At 39.6% G+C, this 24,482-nt stretch overlaps 1 non-coding gene across 1 annotated transcript; it reads right to left on the bottom strand.

Moving 5' to 3' along the window:
- Positions 1–22,879: 22,879 nt before the first annotated feature.
- On the bottom strand, positions 22,880–22,953 carry trnai-aau (transfer RNA isoleucine (anticodon AAU)). The gene has a single exon. It is a non-coding gene; the product is annotated as a tRNA-Ile (tRNA).
- Positions 22,954–24,482: the final 1,529 nt, after the last annotated feature.

A 24,482-nucleotide genomic window follows, 5' to 3' on the forward strand; every position in this document is an offset into this window, starting at 1 on the left:
GTATTTAATACACAGCTTATACTTAAGCTGTCATTGGATAGATACCATATCCTTGACAAGCAACATATTTACACATTTATAAATAATGGTTAAACATAAAATTAAGTTAACCACACAAAACATAGAAGATTCAAATGTGGAGTAAACGAAACACTACTTTGATGAATAAAGTTAAAAAATCACACAACAACAGGTTTTAGTCAACAGGTTTATCTTGAAGCTAGCTACCTGATGAAGGAGCAGTGCTCCAAAAGCTAGGACTTCCAAATAAACCTGTTTGACTATAATCTGGTATTGCGTGATTTTTAACTTTGTCCACCCCAGTCCAATACTGGCTCCTCCTCACCTTGTTTAATAAAGAGAGACCATGCATTTTGGCTACTGAGGCAGAAAGTTTATGTCAAGTAAATTCTAGAAATGTCTCTAAAAATCAGGACAGATAGAAACTACAGAAATGATGCAACATAGAAGAGGACCATTTGGTCCTTTATGTCCATGCTGACACAGAGACACTCAGGTGTTCTTTCTAATCCCATCTTTCTGCTTATGGCCCATAGCCCCACAGCTTACAGCACTGAAAGTGGACATCCAGTACTTTTTGAAAGAATTTAAGATCTCTTCCCCAACCACTAACTCAGGCGGAGAATTCCAAACACCACTTCTCCCCTCTAAACCTTCTGCCACTTAGCTTGAAGCTATGACCCCTGGTTTTTGAACTCTCTGCCAAGACAAATAGATTTCTCCTATCTACTCTATCTTAATCAAGAATGTGGTCTTGGAAAAGCACAGCAGGTCAGGCAGCATCCGAGGAGCAGGGCAATTGATGTTTCGGGTATAAACATTTCATCAGGAATGAGGCTTGTGGGCCTGGGGGCTGAGAGATGAATAGGAGGGGGGTGGGGTTGGGGGGAAGGTAGCTGAGAATATGATAGGTAGATGAAGGTGGGGGAGAAGGAGATTGGTCAGAAAGGAGGGTAGATTGGAAAGATGGGAAAGGTGATGGACAGATCAAGAGGTGCCGAGTTGGAGGCTTGGGACTAGGAGAATGAGGGGCAGGGGGAAGGGGAGGTGAGGAAACTGGTGAACTCCACATTGATCCTGTGTGATTGCAGGTTTCCAAGGCGAAATATGAGGCATTTTTCCTCCAGGCGTCAGGTGGTAAGGGTTTGGTGATGGAGGAGTCCCAGGAGCTGCATGTCCTTGGTGGAGTGGGAGGAGAAGTTGAAGTGTTCAGCCACAGGGCAGTGGGTTTGGATGGTGCAGGTGTTCCAGAGATGTTCTCTGAAATGATCCATAAGTTGGAGTCCCGTCTCCCTGATGTAGAGGAGACTACATCGAGTGCAATGGTTACAGTCGATGACATTGATGGAGATAAAAGTAAATTTCTGTTGGAAGTGAAAGAAATTTCTGTTGGATCTACCTCCACCTGCCATGGCAACATTCTATTAAATCTTCTCTACACTCTCTCCAGAGCAATTGGATCTTGGTGACTTGTTGGGCCGAAGGGCCTGTTTCCACACTGTAAGTAATCTAATCTAATCTAATCTGCACACAATACTTCAGTTATGGCCTTACCAGTGCCTTATACAGGTTTATCATTGTATTCCTCATTTTATATTCTGTACCTCTGCAAATGAGGGAGAGCATTCCATGTTTGTTCTATGCAATATTGTTGACCAGTCCTGCTACCTTTTCGGGAGCTATGCACAGGCATGTCAAGATCTTTCATTTCATCTACCCCTTTCAGTATATTCCCATTTATTGTGCATTCCCTTTTACTGTTTGATCTCCCTAAATGCATTATTTCACCTGCCCACTACACCAACTCATTGATATCATTTTAGAGCTTACAGCTATCCTCTAAACTATCCTTGGCCAATTTTTGTCTCAGCTTCAAATCTCCCAATTGTGCCCCCATGTTCAAGTCCATATCATTAATGTATAAAACAAACAGCAGGAATCACAATACTGAACCCTATGGAACCACATTTGAATCTGCTTTCCATTCGCAAAGACGTCCATCGACCTATACCCTTAGTCTCCTGTTACTAAGCCAACATTGGATCCAATTTGTCACATTATGCTGTATCCCAAGGGCTTTTAGTTTCTTGACCAGTCTGTCTTGGAACCCTGACACATGTGTCACTAAAATTCATGTAAACGAATCCACTACACTAACCTCATTGATCACCCTTTCATTTCCTCAAGGAATTCAATCAAATTCGTAAGGCATGACTTTCCGATAACAAAGACATGCTCACCATCCCTGACTAACCCATACCTTTCTAAATGAATCCGCTCACTCAGGATTTATTCCAACAATTTGCTCACCACTGAATTAAGACTAACTGGCCTATAATTGTACAGCATTTTCTTTGTACCCCTTTTAAACAACTGAGCCACATTTGCAGTCCTCTCATCCTCTGGCACCTCACCTGTGCTTAGTGACGATTGGAAAATAATCCTCAGAGCATCTGCGATTTTCTATCTGACCTCCTTCAACATCTGAGGGAGCAATCCATCCGGCCCTTCTAAATTATCAATTTTCAAGGATTCAGCCCCTCAAACACTTCTTCTCTTGATATAATTATTTTGTCTGCTCTTCTACTATACCCATAACATCTTTTCTCCTTTGTGAATATAGACACAAGAAAAACATTTAAAATTCTTCCCATATGCTCTGCATCTTCATGCAAGCTCTCTTCTTCATCTCTAATAGGTCCCATTTTTTTTCCATAACTATCCTTTTGTCCTATACATACTGGTAACATCTTTAGGTTCTCCTTTACCAGGCTTGCTAATATTTTTTCATGCCCTCTCTTTGATTTTCTAATTTATTTTTGTTTTACCCGATTACTGCACTTTCTACACTTCTCTAGGATAGCTGCAGTTTTGAGTTTTTTGTGATGACCATATCATTCTTTTTCTGTATAACCTTCCTCTCTATTTTTCTAGACAACCATTGGAATGCCATAGTGGGCTCATGAGAAGAGTTTTTTGTTGACATTTCCTCAAGGGCTGAAGATTATTATTGGCATTGTAAATGCTTGTTTGAGTTTCAGAATCAACAATTATTTCAGCAAGAGATTCTGAGTTCATAGTTTGCTTGACAGATTAAAGAGGCAATTATAGTACCAACAGTACTTGATAATAGGTCCGAACAGAAACTTGTTTGCTTTTATAAGAGATGAATTACTCAAGGACATGTAAAGGTTTTGGATGGATTTATTGAATGGGAACTTGATTTCCACATGTTTCTCAGATCTGCCCATGGTACACTGGATGAGAGTCTATTGAGATGGCATTGACAGGCTGTTATAGATATGATGGACTTAGAGGTGAGTGGGTGAGGGTATGAGATGGTCTGAGAGTTAAGGAATATAGGCCGTATTAGTATCAAACAAACTGTGTTGAACTTTCACAGAATTGTGGCAGGACATCTTAATAGCTTTCATAGCACTTGCCTGGTCCCGTGGTCATCCAGGATCTTTGACTGGATCAATGGGCTCAACTCAATCTCACCCCCAAGGCACTTCAGTAAACATTGAATCTAGAAGACCTAATTGTGATAGTTCTGCCAAGGTGGGAAAATACTTAATCCAAGGTGCCTACTCCCTCAGAGAAAAATCTGCTCTTTCTCCTGACGAAAAAAATTTAGGTAATTAATGTTTGAACTTTCAGATGTCCAAATGTAGGTTAGCGAAGACATTGAAAATACAAATGTTTATTCATTAAACATCAAATAAGGAAAGAAAATTCAAATGAAATTAGATATTTATGATGTGACTTAGATTCTTTTTCTTTCGAATTGTTTAAGAGCACGATATTGCATTTACGTTTAAGACTTGTCAAGTTATTGAATTTCCTCTTAAATGGATTTGAAGTTTGACAGTTGATATCAATGCATCTGTGCTTAGCAGGAGAATCAACCAAATTCCTGCAGCTGAGCATTGTTTAGATATTTGATGGAAGTTACTTCTGTAGATGACAAATAAGAAGGAAAACAAACTGAGTTCCATGTTGAGACTCACTGTCTAAATGCACACCTGAATCATTGCAACTTTAATATGGCACAAGAGGTTGCTCTTTTGGGATAGAGAAGAAAACATGCTAAAAAGAAATGATGGAATTAAAGTTTGTGGATTTACCACCTGCCAACCTATCAAACAGGTTACCATGAAGGATTCTCCTTCTCAATCTTTCCCCTTGCCTAAGGTGTGTTGACTCTCAAATTAACCAATCACCAGTCATGAGAGAACAGCTCCATGGTCTGGTAAGACTCTGGTAAGAAGAGTCTAACAAGAGTTAATAGCTCTAACAATGAAGGAATGCTTTCAATAGATTTCTGAGTGTTTACAGAATGTTTTAGCATTTGGTCATTCCTTCCACTATATTTGCGGTATATGAAGCAATAACTTCTCTGAGAGCACTGAGGCTAACATGCAAACAGTGAAAGATAGTCAAACTGATACAAATGAAAATAGTTCTAGCTGCTGTTCGATGGAAAACGAGAGATTGAGACAATAAATATATCACACACAGAAAGTGATTGGTGACTCCTAAAGCTATGTCACATGCTAAAGTAGTGCACTATGTTGAGGAAATTGGTATGCAATAGTTTATTTATGTCATGTTAATAATTAAGCATGTACAATACCCATAATGGAATACTGACAGGTTTGATACTGATAGCTTAAGCTACAAAATCTTTTAAGTAAACCTGTTTTGACATGAACTGTACATTATAAATAAGTATAAGCACATGTATGCTCATCTTCAATACACCTTCTATGAAGCTTCATTTAACATGACCATAAAATCCATTACTGTCAAACAATTCCTCATACTTTGGACAAACAATTCAGCATGGTATCACATCCCAAGATAAATCCTGCCATTTTTTACACTTCTGTATGTACTTCAAGTTTGTGCCTTATACTTCAATTGTACAGGGTAAAAACAATGACTGCAGATGCTGGAAACCAGATTCTGGATTAGAGGTGTTGGAAAAGCACAGCAGTTCAGGCAGCATCCGACGAGTAGGAAAATCGACATTTTGGGCAAAAGCCCTTCATCAGGAATATAAGCAGAGAGCCTGAAGGGTAGAGAGATAAATGAGAGGGGGGATGGTGGGTAGGGAGAAAGTAGCATAGAGTACAATAGGTGATTGGGGGAGGGGATGAAGGTGATAGGCCAGGGCGGAGGGCGGAATGGATAGTTGGAAAAGAAGATAGGCAGGTAGGACAAGTCATGGGGACAGTGCTGAGCTGGAAGTTTGGAACTGGTGTGAGGTGGGGGAAGGGGAAATGAGGAAACTGTTGAAGTCCACATTGATGCCCTGGGGTTGAAGTGTTCAATTGTACAGAAAGTCCCAAAGTACACAGAATAATGTTTTCTAAGCAATAGTAAATTATTTGGCCCAGTTATGTTTATTGGATAGATGTTCATTATGTTTTAATAGCTAATTATGCAAATGTTTCCATCTTTATTTTCTCTCATTCATTATTTTTCTATTGTATGAATTCCAATCACCATACAGATCACCTATGACAACATAAATCCCTGGCTGACCACATGCCCTTGGTCTTCTGTTTGTCCATCTAAATATCTTGCTGCTGGGAAATGTTCTGCAATATCTTCGGTTACTATCGTCATTTTCATGATCTTCAAATAACATGATCTTGAAATGTACTCTGCGGGTGATGTACCTGTGCCCTTTTCAATAGGCAAGAACAGTAATATACATGTCATAAATTTGTATCTCCAGAATATTCAGCACAACTAATGATTAATTATTTATCAACTCATTACTACACTGGGGCAAGAAGATTTTTTAATATGCTGGTTAAATTATTCCAATAATCTTTTTTAAAAAAAATCACAAGACAGTATATGAATTGATTATTAGGTGTTTCATATGGTTCTTTTTGGACAGTGGCCCACCACTCAAAAGAATTCTCAATTTATCATTGAGTATGAGCTGAGTGCCAATCTTGGAAAGATAATTGGGTGACTGCAGAAATGTTGTGTAAGTGTAATAAGAACTTACTTCTGACATTGAAACTCAGATAGATTGTTGGGGCAAGCATGGAGGAAAATCTAATTTGCATTTGGTCATTTCAGTTATTTCAAAATGTTTGATCTGATCTTGCCATTTGAAATGAAGAATATTCCATTCCTGGTTTTATCATCAAGCTGTATAAAATTGCACAAAAATTAATGAAAATTAAAAATTCCCTTTTTAACGTCTTGCAGCTTCTATAACATTCATTGTATAGATTGTGTAAATGAAAACAGTTGTGATTTTTGCATTCTTCTGAAAATAAATGTATAATTTGAACTGTTTTCAAAATCAAGATATGCTCACATTATGGATTTACAACCTGATGAAATCTATACATTATATATTATGGCTTTAAATTAATCTAACTTTTAAATATGATTTTGACTGGCCTGCAAGATCGAAGAAATTAAAGTGTGTGGTGTCAGGTAATTGAAATTTAACATGTCATTAGAAAATCCCATTAAGGAAATAAGCATCATTATCCAGTAGGCTAAGTTTTAAATTCAAACAGAATTGGGTTTCTAATTAGTCTCAACATTAATTAGTTTCTCAACAGGGCTGATACAGTAGTCAAACCTATACTGAGCTACGAAATATTCACTTTCGAGTGGATGCTCATTCAATTAAAATATTCTAGTCCAGAACTATTAGGAGATATGGTTAACATTTTAAGGTAGACATCTAATTTTTAAATTAAGTTTCATCTCGCAGTTTCATGTTGTTTTGGGGTATCTAAATGATTGCATTTGAATTTTTTGTAAACAGACCCCATTTAGATTCAATATAATCTAAATTGATATGCATGGCAATTGTTATCAAGTCAACCCTTTGGATCAAGTTTGCATTCCGTCAAGGAACAACAAATGGTTAACCAGTACATCATTGATGGGAATACACCTGTCATCAAGAGAAAGATGAGAACATAAGACCATAAGTCAAAGGAGCAGAAATTAGGCCATTCGGCCCATCGAGTCTGCTCCACCATTCAATCATGGATGATAAGTTTCTCAACTCTATTCTCCTGCTTTCTCCATGTAACCCTTGATCCTCTTGGTACTCAAAAACCTATCGGTTTCAGACTTAAACATACTCAATGACCTGGCCTTCACAGCCTTGTTTGGCAATGAATTCCATAGATTCACCACTCTCAGGCTGACGAACTTTCTCCTTATCTCTATTCTAAAAGGTCTTCCCTTTACTCTAAGGACACACTGGCACTGGAACATGTCCAGCAGAGATTCACACGGATGATCCCTGGAATGGTAGGTCTAACATATGAGGAACGGCTGAGGATCCTGGGATTGTATTCACTGGAGTTTAGAAGATTAAGGGGAGACTTAATAGAGACGTACATGATAATACATGGCTTGGAAAGGGTGGACGATAGGAAATTGTTTCCATTAGGCGAGGAGACTAGGACCAGTGGACACAGCCTTAGAATTAGAGGGGGTCAATTCAGAACAGAAATGCGGAGACATTTCTTCAGCCAGAGAGTGGTGGGCCTGTGGAATTCATTCATTGCAGTGGAGGCCGGGATGCTAAATGTCTTCAAGGCAGAGATTGACTGATTCTTGTTGTCTCGAGGAATTAAGGGCTACGGGGAGAACACTGGTAAGCGGAGTTGAAATGCCCATCAGCCATGATTGAATGGCGGAGTGGACTCGATGGGCTGAATGGCCTTACTTCCACTCCTATGTCTTATGGTCTTATGGACAAGTTCTGTTGCTCCATCATTAGCAATGTAAAAACAAGAGTTGAGAGTGGAAATGTGTGCAATTATCCTATTACAATGAATCAAACATACTGCAGAAAGATGGTTTTCAACAATTAATGAGCCCCTCATTGACATACCACTGATGACATCTAGGAATTTTTATTAGTCCTACTACCCTATGACCAGAAGACATAGGAACAGAATTAGGCAGTCAGGCCATTGAGTCTGCTCTGCCATTCCATTGTGACCGATATGTTTCTCAATTTCATTTTCCTGCATTCTCTTGATCCCCTTACTAATCAAGAACCTATCTAGCTCTGTCTTAAATACACTCAATGAGTTCGCCTCCACAGCCTTCTGTGGCAATGAGTTCCACAGATTAAATGGAAATTCCTCCTCCTCTCAGTTCTAGCTGGCCTTCAGTCTGAGGCTGTTTCCTCAGGTCCTAGTCTCTCCTGTTTGGGGAAATACCTTCTCCACACTCTCGCTGTCCAAGCTTCCTGGTATTCTGTAAGTTTCAATCAGATCCCCCCTCACCCTTCTAAACTTCATCGCATATAGACCCAGAGTCTTCAGCCACTTATATGACAAGTCTTTCATCCCTGACATCATTCTTGTGAAACTCCTCTGGACCTCCTCCAATGCTAGCACATACTTCCTTGGAAATGGGTTCTAAAACTGCTTATAACATTCCAACTGTGGTCAAACCAGAACCTTATACAGCCTCAGTAGGACATCTCCGTTCTTGCATTCTTGCAATTTTGAAATGAATACTAAAATTGTATTTGCCTCCTGAACTGCCAAATTAACTTACATGTTAACCTTAAGAATATCCTGAACTAGGATTCTGAAATCCCTTTACATTTCAGATTTCTGAAGCCTTTCCCCATTTAGAAAATAGTCTATGGCTTTATTCTTCCTACTAATGTGTATAACCTTACATTTTCCCACAATGCGTTGCATCTGCCACTTTGTTGCCTATTCGCTGAGCGTGTCCAAGTCCTTTTGCAGCCTATTCATTTCCTCAACACTATCTGACCTTCCATTTATCTTTGTATCATGTGAAAACTTAACAATAATGCCCTCAGTTCCTCTGTCCAGATTGTTACTGTGCAATGTGAATAGTTGTGGCCTGAACACAGACCAGTGCGGAAATCCACAAGTTACTTGCTATCATTCTAAAAAATTTTCGAGTAAAAAATGAGGTCTGCAGATGCTGGAGATCACAGCTGCAAATGTGTTGCTGGTCAAAGCACAGCAGGTTAGGCAGCATCTCAGGAATAGAGAATTCAACGTTTCGAGCATAAGCCCTTCATCAGGAATAAGCTAAAAAAGACATTTTTATCTCTCCACTTTGCCTTCTGTCAGTCAGCCAATCCTCTATCTATGGCAGTATCATGACCTTAATGCAACAGGATCTTATCTTACTTAGCAGCCTCCCGTGCAGCACCTTGTCAATGGCCTTCCAGAAATCCAAACTGATCACATCCGCTGGCTTTCCTTGTTTAACTTGCTCATTACATCTTCAAAAGGTTATAACACATTTGTCAGGCCTCCCCTTAACAAAGCCATGCTGACTAGGCTTGGTTTTACCATGCAGTTTCAAAGTACTCTGCATCTCATCCTTAATAATGGACTCTAAAATCTTATCAATGACCGTGTTTTCTTAACCGGAGACTCAACCCGCAAGTCAACCACACCCAGATTTTTGTACTTTGGCTTTATGATTTTCTTTCACCATTTAGAAAATAGTCCATTTCTGTATTCTTTTTTCTGAAGTGCAAGACTTCATATTTGCTCACTTGAATTTCATCAGCCATTTCTTGGACCACTCTCCTAAACTGTTTGAATCATTCTTCAGCCTCCCCACCTCCTCACAACTACTTGCCTGTCCAATTAACTTTGTATCATCAGTGAACTTTGCCACAATACCCCAGTCCCTTCATCTAGATCATTGATATATAAAGTGAACAGCTGCAGCCCCAACACTGAACCCTGCAGGCCACCACTTGTCACCAACTGCCATTCCGAAAAATATCCTTTTATCCTAAATCTCTGCCTTCTGTCAGACAGCTAATCCTCAATCTTTGCCAGTAGCTCACCTCGAACACTAGGGGCCCTCACCTTACTCTGCAGTCTCCTGTGAGGCACCTTATCCTAGTCTTTTGGAAGTCTAGGTAAATGACATCCACTGGGTTTCCTTGGTCTAATCTACTTGTTACCTCTTCAAAGAATTTGAACAGGTTTGTCAGGCATGACCTCCGCTTACTAAACCCATGCTGACTTGTTCTAATCCAACCCTTCACTTCCAAGAATTTAGAAATCTTGTCCTTAATGATGGATTCTAGAATTTTACCTACAACTGAGGTTAGGCTAATCGGCCTACAGTTATCCATCTATTATCTTGATCGTTTCTTGAACAAGCGTGTAACAACAGTGATTTTCCAATCATCTGGACTTTCCCTGACTCCAGTGATTTTTGAAAGATTATAACCAACGCCTCCGCTATTTCTTCAGCCATCTCCCTTAGAACTCTAGGATGTAGCCTCTCTGGCCCAGATTTATCAATTTTTAGACCTTTTAGCTTTTCTAGCACTTCCTCTTTGTAATGGCTACCATACTCAACTCTGCCCCCTGAATCTCCTTAATTGTTGGGATATTACTCATGTCTTCCACTGTGAAGACTGTCACAAAGTATTTATTAAGTTCTTTTGCTATTTCCTTCTCTCCCAACACTAGTCTTTCTGCATCAATTTGGAACAGCCCAATTTCTACTTTTGCCTCTCGTTTGTTTCTTATGTATTGAAAGAAGCTTTTACTATCATTTATAATATTATGGCGAGCTTACCTTCACATTTGATCCTCTCTTTCCTTATTTCTCTCTTTGTTATTCTCTGTTTGTTTTTGTAGTCTTCCCAATCTTCTGATATCCCAGTGTTCTTGGTCACTTTATGGGCTCTCTCTTTTTCTATGATACAATTCCTGACTTCCTTTGTCAGTCATGGTTGTCTAATTCCACCCCCCCTCCCCGGCCTGGGTAATCTTTCTTTTTCTTTGGGATGAACTTCTGTACTGTGTCCTCAATTACACTCAAAATCCTGCCAATGTTGCTCTATTGTCTTTCCCACCAGGCACTGCTTCCAGTCAATTTTCATCAGTTCCTCTCTCATGCCCTTGTAATTACCTTTATTTAATTGTAACACCATTACAAATCTGATTTTGCTTTCTCTCTTTCAAACTGCAGACTGAACTCTACCATATTATGATCAATGCCTCCTAAGTGTTCCCTCACTTTAAGATCTTTTTTAAAGGCTGGCTCATTACATAGCACTAAGTCCAGAATAGCCTGCTCCCTTGTGGACTCCGTCACAAGCTGTTCCAAAAAAACACCCTGTAAGCATTCCATGAATTCCTTTACTTTGGATCCACCGACAACAATATTCACCCAGTCAAGTTGCATATTGAAGTCCCCCATGATCACAGTGGCATTGTCTTTCTGACATGCCTTATCTATTTCCTGGTACATCTGCTAGAAGGTCCGTAAATAACTCGCATAATGTTTTTTTTGCCTTTGTAGTTCCTCAGCTCCACCCACAGAGACTCCACATCATCTGACCCTATGTCATTCAGTGCCATAAATTTAATTTCATTCTAAACTAACAAGGCAACCCTGCCCCTCTGTCCACGTCCCTGTCTTTTCGATAAGTTGTAAATCATTGGATGTTTAACTGCCAGTCCTGAACCCTCTGCAATCACATCTCTGTGATGCCTACCACACCATAATCATTCACAATGACCTCTGCTGTTAATTCATTTACTTTGTTATGAATATTACAAGCATTCAGGTAAAGCACCTTAATGCTAATTTTCTTATCCTCATGACTTCCATCACCTCTAGTAGTATGTCCGAAGTTATTCTTCCTCTTTGCTTCATTCCTAGTCTGCCTTGAACTTAAACTCTGCATACATGCTAACCTGCTGCTTATCTTTCTACTTGACTCCAGACTCCCTGCATGATTTCTCTCAATCTTGGAAGTGGTGTGATCAGTCTCTTTGTCACTCAAACCCAGGTCCAACCATTCTGTTAAAAGGGGGATAAAATGCTTGTGACTTCTAGCGTCAAATCATTTGCCCGCCTGGAGTTGAATTAAACTTGTGTCCAGTACTCTCATTCTCCCAGACACATTGGGGTTGACAGAAGGTGGTGGAGGTTGAGTTGATGTGGTAGGGTCTGTAGCTCGGAGCAATGACACCTAGCAATTAAGAATTACGACCACAGTCTATCTATGCTTGGAGCACAATCTTTACTGGAAATAGAGCAGATACTCCCCAGTTATAACCATCACATGCTGTGTATATCCAGCTTTTATCCTTTTGGCATCCCTTACTTGACTGGGAAAGGTTTAAGAGTTTACTGCTGAGCCCTCTGTTGAGCGCACAGGGGGAAGAGAATGCTGGCATTGTGTAACATGCAACAAGTAGCAAAAGGCTTTATTGATTATATCATACTGGTGATGATGACACTGGGATCATTGTGAATAGACACTCCTTAGCACTGAGCAGCTGTGAATCTTTCTGAAGTGCTTCCCCCTCCTCACTCAAACCAAGAGTCACAAGAACAGGAGGAGGCTTTTCAGCCCTCCTTCCTAGTCTGCTTCACCATTTAACAAGATCATGGTTAATCTGGTTATGGCCTCGGCTAGAGGAATGTATTCCGCCTCCTTCCATATATCCTTGCACCTCACTACCCTCCAGTTTCTTCCGCTCAAGAATCAATCTTTCTCCAGTTTAGAAACCCAAGAAGAGGTGAGAGATGCTGGTTAAAGCAGTTACAGGGTTGGGAGATCTTGGCAGTAAGGCTAAATGGACGGCTTAAAGTAAGCCACTTCCCTTTCCCATATTGCCTCTTGGTCAAACACTGTGAATTTGAATGAAGGGCTCCCATCTTTCCATCCCTAAAATTGGAAACACATAAGCAAACACAACAGAATATGATTGATGTGCACTTCAGTGTGTGACAGGGTGGGAAAGCCATTCTGAAAACATCCAGCCATTTAATTGGGTGGATGTGGGACATCTTCCTTCCTGTTAGATTAACCCCCCCTCCCCACTTCCCCTTCCCCCCCCCCCCCCCCCCCACCACCACCACCCCCACCTCCCGCATTAAGGCCATCTTTGGTTCATCACAATCGAAATAATTCAATAACCATTTTAATTCTTCCCACGGCAACCTTTCGCCAAATTATTCCATAACTCAATTCCTCTTAAGATACGAATGTTCTACCTGATTAGGGGTGGCATGGTGGGTCAGTGGTTAGCACTGCTACCTCACAGCATCAGGAACCCAGGTTCGATTCCAACCTCAGATGATTGTCTGTGTGGAGTTCACACATTCTGCCTGGGTTTCCTCCGGGTGCTCCAGTTTCCTTCTACAATCCAATGATGTGCAGGTTAGGTGAATTGGCCATGCTAAATTGCCCATAATGTTCAGGGATTTGTGGGTTAGGTGCATTAGTCAGGGATAAATATAGAGTAATGGGGAATGGGTTTGGGTGTGATTCACTTCGGAGGGTCTGTACTTCTGTAAATTTATCTTGCTAGTGTTATAAAAAAAGTGTAAATATTTAAATATTTCACTACAGTTTACAACCTATTGATTCGCTTGCCAATTCCCCTGACAAGCTTGAAAAAGTTATGGTTGAAAGAACAATACACAATCCAATTTACTTAAGCATTTACTTAAAGTTCACTTAAGCATCCCAATCTTGGACCAACTCTTTAAAGTTTAAACAGTTGGTACCATATTAACTAAAGCAATACTGATTTATTGAAATCCCTGAAGGTTAGTGTGTACTATCTCATATATCAGGTTGCGTTTAGAAAGTTTCTAAATACAGGGCTCATAGGTGAGCAGTGACATTTATATAATGCAGACTACATAGAGACGCATAGGGAAAAAAATAACGATTCATAGATATATTGTGACAACCACATCAAATTGCAGAAATAAAGTAGAAAATGTCAGTTGATACAAAACACAGAAGATACTGGAAAAGGAATATCAAAGCTCAGGCTGTTTCTCCAGACAGCCATGAGTACAGTATTCTATTAGACTGGTCACATGAAAGTTAAAATTGGCATCTATATAGCAGTTTTGATGTTCTCAGGACATCTTAATGCACTTTGCAATCAATTAATACCTTTGAAGTGATAAAAGGAAATGCAACAGTTGATTTATTCACAAATTTTCACAAAGAACATTGACAGAATGACCAGAAAATCTGATATTGGTCGAGACACCCCAGTTTCAAGTTGCAACCGAAAAGCAGTTCAGCTCTCCATCACTTAAATGGTGGAACAGAAACATAGAATCATAGAAAATAGGAGCAGGAATATGTCATTTGTCGCTTTGAGCCTGTTCCATAATTTAATATGCTCATGGATGATAATTCAACTCAATAATGTGCTCCCACTTCACCCTTTGATCCCATTAGCGCTAAGAACTATACCTAATCCCTTCTTGAAAACAGTCAATGTTTTGATCTCAAGCACTTTCCCCAGCAGATGATTCCTTGGGCTCATCACTCTCTGTGTGAAGACATTTCTCCTAGTCATAGTCCTAAATTGTTTATCCCAAATACTTAGACTGGATCTGGACTCCCCAGTGACTGGGAACTTTCTTCCTGCATTTACCCTGTTGACTCCTGTTAAAATTTCATAGTTTCCTGTGAAATCTTCCCCATTCTTCTAAATTCTAATGAATCAAGTCCTCAGCTATCTAGTCTCTCTTTGCATGTCCGGAATCAGTCTGGTAAACCTATAGTACTCTCCAGTGATGAAGTTGTGGGTGTACTGTACCTTTAAGAAAGTTAAAAGCTAACAGAACTACCTAACAGCACCAAATGTTCTGAACAAGATGAAATGTAAACTTTTGGTCCAGCAGCTCGAGCAGCTGGTTGCCTGGAGACAAAAACAAAATTGAATTTGGCCAATCAGCTTAAATTATACCCTCCAAAAAACCTAATTCCAATCAAGTTTGAATTTAGTATATTGACAATATTAAAAACCAATGACACAATCCGATGCCTTGAGGATATAAGACAAGGGAAAATTGAGCAGTTGGGAGAGAACTGCCAAGCCACCAGTGTGTACAGACTGCCCAAAACACAGATCTCTTAAAGGTATATTTATCTATTAATGATCTGTGAAACAGTAATTTGAAGAAGAGAATCTCCAGAGGAAGATATCAAGAGAAGATTTGACAGCTGTATTGGTTCTGTAATGTGAATTTTTGGTAAATCTTCATTGGGGGTTTTATCAGACAAGTATTAAAGAAGGGAAAAAAATGATAGGTTGGAGGAAGGAATTGTAAATAGTTGTTAGTTAATTATTCTCTGTTATGCTTGAAGAAATAAAGCTGTTAATTTTTACTTTAAATCGTGCTTGGCCTCTTGAATTTTCACAGATTACTGAACGGGGTAAATCTTTTCTGTGTTGCTGGTTTAAATTAGCGGGGGGGGCAAATTTCCTTAGGTAGGGAAATCAAAACTGCACACAATGCTCCAAGTGTGGTCTCATTATACAACACCAGATCATAATCCAACAATCATGATTTGGAGATGCCGGTGTTGGACTGGGGTGTACAAAGTTAAAAATCACACAACACAAGGTTATAGTCCAACAGGTTTAATATATGTATTCTTTAACAAGGAAAAGAAAATAAAAGTTTGAAATTACCACCTGATTACATTGGTTCACAAATTATTCATGTTCATAATTTCATAAGTAAGTTTGAGCTATAGGTTCAAGTTGGAAAAAAAATGAGTAGTTATCAGCACAGTTCATGCCATGATTGCCAATCGTATTTAAAGTAGAAACCCTCCCTCAATAAGATTATTGAGAGGATTAATGATGTACAAAAGGAAAACTGTTTCAGAGAGTGTGGAGTTGCAAAGTTTGAAGAGAAGTTAAAATGAAAAGTAATGAGAAAGGGTAGCAAAGAAGTGATTTTGTGAGAAAGTGAAATTGTTCATTCATGCCTGGCATGAAACTAAAACAGGAAAGATAGCTACCAAGAGAAATTAAGATTTGGAGATGCTGGTGTTGGACTGGGGTATACAAAGTTAAAAATCACACAACACCAGATTATAGTCCAAAAGGTTTATTTGGAAACATTAGCTTTCAGAGCACTGCTACTTCATCAGGTGATTGTGGAGAATAAGATTGTAAGATACAGAACTTATAGCTATCAACTCTGTGACCTACAATCTTATTCTCCACAATCACCTGATGAAGGAGCAGCGCTCCGAAAGCTAATGCTTCCAAATAAACCTGTTGGACTCTGTTAAAAATCACACAACACTAGGTTATAGTCCAACAAGTTTAATTGGAAGCACTAGCTTTCAGAATGTTGCTCCATCAGGTGGTTGTGGAGTACACAGTTGTAAGACACAGAATGTATAGCAAAAGTTTACAATCTGATGTAACTGAAATTATACATTGAAAAATACCTTGGTTGTTTGTTAAGTCTCTCATCTGTTAGAATGACCATGTTAGTTTCACTTCTTTCATATAAATATATATATATATTTAAGAGTGACCATTTACCAAGTGGTTACCTGTTGCAGTTTTATTCATGCGGCTGAAAATTGATTTTTTTTAAAAATAATTTTTAATAAGCATCTCATCCACTTCAGTGCGCAACCTGATTTTAAATCATTCAAATTAAATAAAAAAGTATTGAACTATTTACTGTTTGCTTTAAGTGCATGAGGAATTTTCCAAGTAAAATTATTTTAAAGATAGAAATGGCATTCATTTAGAGCTCAAAAACAGCTTTGAAAGCAAAGAACTTAATTTACAAGCTTCCTTGAAGGCTGTAAATGGACACCAATAATAGAAACTAGCATGGAAATTAATTCCATCTGAAATTGTGGCCAGTATTGTTGTTGGGGTCAGTTTCCAGCATGAATTTTTGAAACAAGCGTAAATAGCAATGGGAATTTAATTTGCAATGATCTGAATGCTGGAAATCAGAAATAAAATTAGACATTGCTAGAAAAGCTCAGCAGTTCTGGCAGTATCTGTGGAGAGAAAGCAGAGTTAATATTTTGGATCCAGTGACCCTTCTTCAGAACCTTGTTTTCTGACAATTTCTGATATTGTCCATGCAACTTGACACTTATTTTGTCCATTTTTGGTGATTTGCACTGAGATGTTCAATTTCATCAGAGTCTCCAACTCCAAGTATGTCTTTCCCCCCAAAATCTCCTCATTTGTCTTTCATCCTCTTTTGATTTTCACACCTGTAACTCAAAATTTCATCACATTTAGTCATTATTATCTGCTTGACCTCTTCAACTCACTTCAGTTGGAGTGTGTCCTGAACATTAGCTGATCACCTTGGTTTGTCAATGAAAAAAAAACACTTAAAAGGTATTCCTGGCAACCCAAGACACAGAAATAAGATTTAAATCCAATGTTGCTCTGTACCTTATCCATGAAACAGCTGTTTAAGTAGATAGCATTACAAGAGAATCCTAATTTGTGAAAAAGGAATTTATCCAGGCAGAGCAGTTCAAGGTTCATTTACAACAGGCAAGAATGACACAGGGTTTCAAATCCATTGATGTATACAAAGCTATTTTCACTTTTAAGCATGACAGCCATAAAAATAGGTCACACTTCTAAATCAAAATGAGTGATCATCCTTTCTAATGTGGGACAGTTGGCAGCACTGTACATGCAATTGACATTTAATTAAATTAATAAGTCTTTATTTTCGTAAAATAGGTGTTATGTTAAGAGGTAGATGTATACACGCCAGCAAGCATGCTTTGACACCTGCATTATTCCAAAGCAGTTAAAGTATTTTCATCTTGTTCAGATACAATTGTGACAGTTGTGTCATGCTCCTAATGCTTCTGAAACATAAGGAACCTTTCTCGCCAACATCAAGGCAGATTTCCATGGGTTTTGAAAATATCCAATGAGGACATGGAAAATGCAGGTCAGGGAATGATATGAGGGAATTTCTTCTTACTCAAACATACTCTTCTGAACCCTGCCAGCAAATTAAAACTCCTTCAAAGTGTTGTTTTTTCTCATGCAACATAAACAAGGGAGGATTGACAATGGTGTACAATTGAGAGCAAGTGAGGATTGCTGATGCTGAAGATCAGAATTGAGAGGATGGTGCTGGAAAAGCACAGCAGGTCAGGCAGCATCCAAGGAGCAAGAGAATCAATGTTTTGGGGATATGCCCTTTCTTATTTCCTGAAGAAGGACTAATGCCTGAAATGTCGATTCTCCTGCTTTTCGGACTCTGCCTGACCTGCTGTGCTTTTCTAGAACCACTCTCTCAACAATGGTGTACAATTGCCTGTACTGGTACCCAATGACTCACCCTCCCTTCCTGGCACCCTCCCTTCCACCGCAGGAATTGCAAAACCTGCGCCCATACATTCTCCCTCACCTTCATCCAAGGCCCCAAAGGAACCTTCCACATCCACCAACATCATTTATTGTATCTGTTGCTCCCAATGTGGTCTCCTCTACACTGGGGAGACTGGACGCCTCCTAGCAGAGCGCTTCAGGGATTATCTCCGGGACACCCGCATCAATCAACTTCATTGCCCTGTGGCCCAACATTTCAACTCCCCCTCCCACTCTACCAAGGACATGGAGGTCCTGGGCCTCCTCTACTGCTGCTCCCTCACCACCAGACGTCTGGAGCAAGAATGCCTCATCTTCTGCCTCAGAACACTTCAACCCCATGGCATCAATGTGGATTTCACCAGTTTCCTCATTTTCCCTTCCCCTATCTCACCACAGCTTCAACCTTCCAGCTCATCACTGCCCTCATGACCTGTCCTACCTGCCAATCTTTCTTTCCACCTATCCACTCCACCCTCCTCTCGGACTTATCACCTTCGTCCCCACCCTCATTCACCCATTGTACTCCTTGCTACCTTCCCCCACTCTCCTCTCTGACCTATCATCTCCATCCCCACCCCATTCACCTATTGTACTCTATGCTACTTTCTCCCCACCCCCACCCCACTCTCATTTATCTCTCCACTCTGCAGGCACCCTGCCTCTATTCCTGATGAAGGGCTTTGCCCGAAATGTCGATTTTCCTGCTCCTCGGATGCTGCCTGACCTGCTGTGCTTTTTCAGCACCACTCCAATCTAGACTCTGGTTTCCAGCATCTGCAGTCCTTGTTATTAACTGGTGCAAGCTATCCAAAATTTTCCAACCAGAAGCATTTCCCCAATGTGATTAGCTCATTGACCAAATAAGCTTTCAGTAGAGCTAATCCTGTCGTGCAGCTGAAAATTAAATTGAACACCAACTCACCAATTTGTGATTATCATTGAAGGGTTGGCTAATTGCTCACATATGTATTTTGTAAAAATGTGGGCAGCATCCTAATGGTAAGGGATAAGCACTATGATTCCTTACACAATATAAACTCTGATGGTGGCTCATTGGAATGAGATCAGCAATTGACTTAATGCAGCCACCAAAATGATTGAAGGTGAATCAGAAAGATTTGAAAAGAGGAGGCGATTTTGACGAAAGAAAGTGAGGGTAATTTTCCTATTCTGTTTTGCTAATTTTTCATCTGGAATCAATCGACTATGGCACAAAGTTAGGTTGAGACAGCCATACCTTTAGGAAATGACTTGAATACATACACTTACAAAAAACTTATTCAAGGGCAGCGAATTCCACGATTTTGACCCTGCAACACTGACAGTGCTGTGATATATTTCCAAGTCAGGGTGGTATGCAGCTTGGAGGGCTTGTTGTAGGTGGTGGGGTTCCCTGCAACTACAATCCTTGTCCTTCTAAATCATAATGGTCATAGGTTTTGAAGGTGCTGGCTCAGGAGCCTTGAAGAATTTTTGTTTTGCTGTTCATTGCGTGCAGGTGGAAGGTGTGTGTTTTTTTAACTTAGAGGTGGCAGCTCAGGAACAGTAAGTAGTCACTGTGGGATCCCTGTTTCTAAAGCACAATTTTTCTTTATGCAGAGTTGCACCAGAACACAACCACTATGTTGTAGAACAACTGACTGTACCTGTTTCAAACCTGCAGCTATTCTTTCAAACAAGAGATCAAATCTTTCTCATTTCAATGCACAATTTTTAAAAACATGAAAAAACAAGGCATGGCCTTTACGTACCTCAGAGGGCAACATCATGTGAATTTGCTTATACTACCAGTCTGTCTTCTAATCAAGCAGGACTCATGAAGGAAAGTTTTGTTTTGAACAGATTAAAAAAAATGTGGACTACTTGACAAAAACAACAAATGCATGGAAAAGAACAAAGAATGAACAGAAAAAAAATGCCCTCTAAAGTAACTGCACAGCATTAACTTGTTGTTAAGAGACCTAGTTCAGCAGTCTTAATGTAGCTAGCTTATATGGATGAGATTGTGCTATGGCTACAATCTCACTCAACACTGGGAATTTTACTGAGGGATGCAATTGAAATAATTATGCTGTTAAATGTGGTTTGTAGATACTAGTAGCATAGTCTCCTTTCCTCCTGGCACGATGAATTCTAGACAACCCAGCATGATGTAATTTGTACATGAGAGGCTTGCAGGTCTTATGTCCTCGTCCATGCTCAGTACAAAATACACTCTCGTTTAAATAAATGCAGCCCTGTATGCTATCCCTTTTACAATACCACTTCCATAATAAGTGCTGTTTTCTTGAAACATTTCCAACAAAAGCTTAGAATGCTTCTCAATGCTGGCGGGGAACTTTTTTTTTCTATTATTTGTTGCCTTCATGTGGTGAGAAAATACAATGTAAGAGAAAAGTATTGAAGAAAAGTAAAAATAAAATCTTCAAATGTAACATTTTTTATTGTTTATTTCTAATAATGCTGATTAACTCCACCAAAAATAAACTTCCTGGAAGTCATAAAGGAAGAAAAATCACTGGACTTCCAGGAACTAAAGTATATTTGGGTCTGGAAGAAATACCAGTATTAATTATCAATTCATTAGCTAATTAGGTTATTGTGCAAATAAATGATTACAATGACTCATATTAGCAGTCTACTTAAAAATATAATTAAGACGAAGTGCCAAGATAATAGCCTGTGAAATATGAATTACAGTACCTCTCCTGATTAGACATCCATAAGCTAACAGTTGTGGAACTGGCAATAATTCTCAGCAGGGTTTAAGTTGGACCTTTTGAACATCTACCCAACTGCATCAGTTCACTCAGCTCTGAGCTTTCACATATCAGTGGATGCTTGATCATAGGAGAAGGACACAAAGCACAGTCAACTTAAAAAAAAGGGGCTTAAGTTAGCTAATTTGTATTCATAGGAGTTGTTTCCACAGCAAACCACTCCAGCACTATTCCCAACAACTGTAAACATTCAAGTTATACAACTGTAAGTAGCTAGCAACTTTTAGAATAGGTTTAATAGTTTTTGTTTTGCTGAGCATGATTTAACTGAGCTGGATGAATACAGAACAAGAACACTTCACATTCGAGAATTAAAAGAGTGGATTTTCTTTGGTATTTAATTCATTGTGTTGTCAAAGCTCAGATTTTTTAAAGTAATATTTTCTCTCTTACAGATTATTTTAAAATTCCATGTTCCACCCAGCTGATTGATGTTCTCCTGGTTGCTAAGGGTCAAGTGCAAACAGATACGGTAATACTGAAATAAAAAGTCAGCTTGTTATGTAGGTTCATTTACAGTCTGCTGCTTTAGGCATGGGGTCAGCTTGTGGGCCACAATAAATACTTGAATAGGTTTTGTGCACAGCAACTAGCTGACATTCATCTTCTCATTCAGATGAATTACTTCAAGTCTGGGAGGTTGAAAATATTTGGCTAGATCTGAAAGTGCCAGAGGCTTGAACAATGTAGATTTTTCTCAACCTCCTACATTTCTAAGCAGTCCAATGCACACTTCTGACTGTTTCCCAAGTAATCAAGTTGCTGATGATATCAGTGATGTTCAACTGGAATGCCAATCCTTATGATTTAATCTCATGCATGGGCAAGGTACTAGATAACTACATGTGTTGCAGGAACTGTGAAACAGCAACAGTCAGCATTTTCAGATTAGGATGGACCAAGGGTAAATGTAAAGAATAAATTTTGAGCTCATCACACTCATTTATAGTCTGAAAATAAATCATCCGGTGAAAATTGCCTGATGTTCAGTAAGTTTCAAGCAAAAAAGCATGCATTTTATATTTTATAGGTCGGGATTTTATATTTTATCGGTAAGGATACTCCATTTCTTTTTTGATATCTATTTAAAGTAAGTATCTAGATAGTGGGATGTTAAAATTGTCTTTGCCTGCCAAGGAAACATGCAGGCAGGAAATACTGCAGCCAACATGCCAGCCCTTCCCCTCTCTGTACTACTTCTGGCCTTGGATTTAATATCCATGCAGTCTTAGTGGGGTGTTCATAGGAAGTCTGCACAAAGGAAAGAGACCCCTAGTGGAAAGGTGTTGCTCATCAGAGTTTAGCAACGATAACAATTGCTCATATAGAACAGCTCCTCATTTCTGCAGCACCTTCATCGCCAGAAAAGGTCAAGCTGAGAGTCAACTGAGTATGACTATGTGTGGAACTCTAATAATTTAAAACAACATTAATACCTGCACTCAACGGTGAAAATATTTCAGAAAGGAGTTCATGTTCCAGGAAGGAATACAGCCTTGGTTTACATCATTAGATTAGATTAGACTTACAGTGTGGAAACAGGCCCTTCGGCCCAACAAGTCCATACCGACCCGCTGAAGCGCAACCCACCCATACCCCTACATTTACCCCTTACCTAACACTACGGGCAATTTAGCATGGCCAATTCACCTGACCCGCACATCTTTGTGACTGTGGGAGGAAACCGGAGCACCCGGAGGAAACCCACGCAGACACGGGGAGAACGTGCAAACTCCACACAGTCAGTCGCCTGAGTCGGGAATTGAACCCGGGTCTACAGGCGCTGTGAGGCAGCAGTGCTAACCACTGTGCCACCGTGCCGCCCCTAAAAAAAAGCCACGACAAACCTTGACGCAGCACAGCTGACGAGATGAGCACTGCACATGGTCAGTGTGGGGATTGAACCCACGACCTTGGCGTTATTAGCACCATGCTCGAACCAGCTGAGCTAACTGACCTACTACTGATCATTCTACTGTGTATGATTCACTGTTGCATTTCTCTGACAGAGGCTATACCAAAATGGTGTCTGTTTATTCTTTGGACATCACCAACAAGGACAGCATTTGTTGCTCAACCTAATTGCTCTGGCGAATATAGTGGCAAGCCACTGCAGTCCATCTGTAAGTCCACAGTGCTGTTAGGAAGTGAGTTCCAAAATTTTGACCAAGTGACAATGAGGGTATGGTCACAAAATTCCAAGTTAAGACATTGTGTGGCTTGGATCTGCTGCCCTCTTCTTTTCAATGGCAGAGATCACAAATTTGTTAGATGCTGTTAAAGAAGTCTTGGTGAGTTATTGTAGTGCTTCTTATATTGCTGCCACTGTGTATTATTAGTGGGGAAACTGAATGTGTAAAGTGGTAGGTAGAGTGTCAGTCAAATGAAGTGCTTTGTCCTGATTGTATTAAACTTTTTGAGTGTTTCTGAAACTGCACCCATGCAGATAGTGGAGGCAATGGCCTCTTTGGGAAAGCAATGCCCTCCTGGTATTGTGGCTGGACTGTTAATCCACAGATCCAGGTAATGTTCTGGGGATATTACCCAGTTTTGAATCTCGCCATGTCAAATGATAGAGTTTGAAATCAATAATAAAAACAATCTGGAAATCTAATGATGACCTTGAAAATTGATTTCCAGAAAAAACCTATCTGGTTCACGAATGCCTGTTAGGGAAGGAAACTGCCATCCTTACCTTGTCGAGTCGACATGTGACACCAGACCCACAACAATGTGATTGACTCTTAACTGCCCTCTGGGCAATTTGGGATGGACAGTAAATGCCTGCCTAGCCAATGACCCCCTCATACCATGAATGAAAGAAAAAAAAGCAGGTGGAGAGTACTGCATTTATTCTTGACATGTGCCTACTTGATGGAGGACATCATCTGGCGTATCAGATCATGAATTACTTGCCACAGAATTTTAAGTGTCTGACCTATGTTTGCACATGAAATATTGATGTTACTAGCATGGTTATGTTTTTTTGATTTATAGTAGCTCCCACATAGATTTCCCTTGTTGGAGAGGTTAGTTGCCTGAACATGATATAACTTAAATTTTATTTTCCCTTATCATTCCAAGCCCAAATATTTTGAATATATTTGTTGCATGCAAGAACTAGACAGGCATGTTATGGTTATGACTTGCCCCTTGACTCCTCCAGAAGCTGTTCACTATCTACAAGACACAGTTAGGAGTAAGGTGAAAGACTGTTCAATTGCCGGCATCTCCTAGAACAATCAAAATGCTTAACATCATCCAAGAGGAAGCAACCTGTTTAAATGGGATCTAATCCGCCACCATCAATTTTCACTGAGAAGCAGTGCATACTAATGTGTACAAAATAAACTGTGTCACCTCACCAAGGTTTCTTCAACTGTACCTTCCAAATTTGCAACTTTACCAATGAGAAAGACAAATTCAATGGATGCATGAAAACAACATCATCTTGGAACTATGTCACCATTCTTTTATGGTCACTAGA

Source organism: Hemiscyllium ocellatum, chromosome 11, assembly GCF_020745735.1.
Source record: "Hemiscyllium ocellatum isolate sHemOce1 chromosome 11, sHemOce1.pat.X.cur, whole genome shotgun sequence".
Classification (NCBI taxonomy): Eukaryota; Metazoa; Chordata; class Chondrichthyes; order Orectolobiformes; family Hemiscylliidae; genus Hemiscyllium; species Hemiscyllium ocellatum.